The sequence below is a fragment of the Mandrillus leucophaeus genome, unplaced genomic scaffold, assembly GCF_000951045.1.
Source record: "Mandrillus leucophaeus isolate KB7577 unplaced genomic scaffold, Mleu.le_1.0 Scaffold1291, whole genome shotgun sequence".
Classification (NCBI taxonomy): Eukaryota; Metazoa; Chordata; class Mammalia; order Primates; family Cercopithecidae; genus Mandrillus; species Mandrillus leucophaeus.
The window spans coordinates 285524-289049 of NW_012101245.1; the positions used below are offsets into that span (position 1 = coordinate 285524).

Genomic DNA, 3526 nt, shown 5'->3' on the forward strand with positions numbered 1-3526 from the left:
ATATATTTTTTTTTTTTTTTACTTTTATTTCAGGTTCAGTGTGTGCATGTGCTGTTTTGCTACATGGGTGAATTGTATGTCACTGGGGTTTGGGGTACAAATGATTTCATCACCCAGGTAGTGAGCATAGGTAGTTTTTTAACCCTCACCATTCTCCTCCCTTCCCTTTTCAAGTGGGTCCCAGGCAGTAACAAATGCTGGCTAGGATGTGGAGGACAGGGAACCCTTGGACTCTGTTGGTGGGAATGTAGTTTAATACAACCACTATGGAGAACAGTTTGCAGGTTCCTCAAAAAACAAAAAATTGAGCTAGCATGTGATTCAGCAATCCCACTGCTGGGTATACATCTAAAAGAAAGGAAACCAGTATATCAAAAAGATATCTGCACTCCTATGTTTGTTGCAAGACTGTTTACAATAGCTAAGATTTTAAAAGCAACCTAAGTGTCCATCAGCAGATGAATGAATAAGGAAAATGTGGTACTTAAACAAAACAGACTACTATTCAGCCTTAAAAAGAATAAGAACCTGTCATTTGTAACAACATGGTTGGAACTGGAAATAAGTGAAATAAGCCAGGCACAGAAAGACAAACATCACATGTTCTCACTTATTTGTGGGATCTAAAAATCAAAACAACTGAACTCATGAACAGAGAGCATAGAAGGATGGTTACCAGAGACTGGGAACGGCAGTGGAGAGCTTGGGAGGTGGGCATGGTTAATGGGTTAAAAAAAAAAAAAGAAAAAAAAAGCTCAGAGAAATAAATAGGACTTACTATTTGATAGCACATCTGGGTGACTATAGTCAACAATAACTTAATCATACATTTTAAAAAGACTTAAAGAGTGTGACTGAATTGTTTGTAACTCAAAGAATAAATGCTTGAGGGAATGGATACCCCATTCTCCACGATGTGCTTATTTCACATTGCACATCATCAACACATCTCATGAATCTTATAAATATATACACCTACTGTGCACCCACAAAAGTTTGAAAAATAATCAAATAAAAATAGTCTAATCATAATTTGCAAATACCGGCTGTTTTCTGTCACCACTAAATCAGTCTCCATTAAATACAAAATATACACAAAGTATGTATAAAGCTTATATATATTTGCTATTTCTGAATAAAATAAAATCAATCAATCAGCTACATCTTATACATTCTTACAGGGATGGAGGTATTTAAGAACTACCTCTACTAATCCTAGAAATGTTTCAACTCCTGTAGAAAAGATAGAACAGCTATCAGATTAATTTTCAAATTATACTAGAGAAACTTCAGAAAACAAATTTTGTGGCATCATACATCAAAATTAAACAATGACATCAGCGAGAATTACATACAATTAACTTAGGGACAGTTATGGATTGGTTTATGGTCTTGGATAGCCATTATTTCCACACAAGTAAAGCTCATGACTCAGTAATTATTTCCTCTTTCCTGAACAGATTTGGTCCTGGTCAGTTCGTGACCCAGAATTTTTTTTTCCAGGAAAGAGCACTTATTCTGTCTATTGATCCACAGACAATAGACTCTGCTCACAGATTGAAATATAAACTACCCGCCTGATTTCTTTCTGCTGCCAGGACAATGGGCTCAGGTTTATGTTCACAACAGCCGATGAGTGCATAGAGGTCTGAGTATGGGCCTGCGATCCTGTGACTTTACTTCCCCCGAGAACTGCAACTGTCATCTCACCTGTGGATGCAAGGACAGTACATATTTGATGACTTAGTTATTTTTTAATAACTTTGTCTTAGTTTCCAGTTACCAGAAAAATGACAACTTTCTACCAAGCACCTTCAAAGACATGAAAATGGGAGAGGCTCTGTTTTTCCATGATCCCTAGAGGCAGACAGGGGTTCACATGGAGAGAACAGGACATGCTGAGTCTGAGACATAGGAGACTGACAGCAAAGCACATGTGTCTTACCGGATTCCGCGCTTCCCTGAGATCTGCCTCTGCTGAAAATCTGATTTTCAGTTAACCCCCAAATTCCTGAGCCAAACTATTAGTGAATTGTAAATAGATGGGACCACACAAAGACCTTGAGAAGGAGGTGTCAACAGGTTGCAGTGCAGAGAACTTAAAGACAAATATTAAAAAGGAAAATAGGGACAAAATAGTGTGCTTCAATGCAAATTAACATTAAACTGTGGCTCATATATAGTCTAGGAAATGTATTTTAAGATCATTTACCCCATAGAGATAGACATGCTAAATTAAATAATATTCATAGAAGAAACAGAACATTTATTAAAGATTTGTCTTCCACACAAGAGAACACCAAGTTTATATTGTCCAAAAGAAAATTTTACTCACGAACTAATTAATACACCAATACCGCTTAAATGATTTAAAAGTTACAAAGTAACCAATCTTCCCAATAGTTTTTAGGAAGGATATATAAAAGTGATACGGGCAGCGCCTAGCTGCGCGCCACCGCGGTGTTGCTAGCGGGGCGGGGCCCGGCAGGCAGAGTGGGCGCCCGGGTCCGGCCTTTTGCCACCTGGCTCCTGGGCGCGGCCACCCCCTGCGCCCCGCCGCCCCTGACCTTGGTCCTGCTCCCGCCCAGGCCAGATGCCCAGCTGCTCCGCCAGCAGCCGTGACCTCAGCCAGGCCACGGAGACAACAGGCAGTAGGGTCAGCCACACAGAGGAGAAAAAGCAAAGCAAGTCACAGCAACTGAAGAAGATTTTTCAAGAATATGGCACTGTTGGCGTGTCGTTGTACACTGGAATCTCATTAATCTCCTTGGGCATATTTTACATGGTTGTGTCAAGTGGTGTGGACACGTCTGCAGTCCCGCTGAAACTCGGATTTAAAGAGTCCCTGGTACAGTCAAATATGGCAGCAGGTACAAGTACCTCTGTGGTGGCCTATGCAATCCACAAGCTGTTTGCGCCAGTGAGAATCGGCATTACCTTAGTCTCTGTGCCCTTGATAGTCAGATAGTTTTGCAAAGTGGGATTTTTTTAAACCTCCAGCTGCAAAACCTTAATGAACTCTTCAGTTGTAGGCACCGAATACCTATTTCTTCTAAATTACACAATTTGGATTGGTTTTAGGGTTGTAGGATTTCTATTGGAGGGGTAGGGGGCTAATTGCTATGTTCTCATGGATACACTTTGCCAGTAAAATTCAGGCTTTTGAACAATTTTAATTTTTTGCTTCATAAATTTTGTGAATGCTATTCATTATAGGACTTGTATATATACTCTAAAATGTCAGGAAGATACCACAGATAGGTTAACATCTCAAGACAAAATAGTCTGCAAATGTTCCTTCTGGGAGATTTTTGGCAAGGGTCTGTCTGTAAAAGTTCCAGGGCGTTAATCTTGGCTCAGGTTCCTAAAAAGCAATGATTAATTTAACTGGCTTTTGAATATCCCTTTCTGCTTATATTTGTTGTCAGCTGCCTACAGTTTAATATGCAGTGTTCTGCAAAACAGCTGCCAGTGCTACAATCAATGAAGCAAAATTTAATATGTATTCACGACCTAAATTAGTATC

The 3526-nt window shown here is 39.6% G+C and overlaps 1 pseudogene; it reads left to right on the forward strand.

Annotated features, from left to right (window-relative positions):
• Positions 1-1183: 1183 nt before the first annotated feature.
• LOC105533877 lies at positions 1184-3014 on the forward strand (annotated as a pseudogene).
• Positions 3015-3526: the final 512 nt, after the last annotated feature.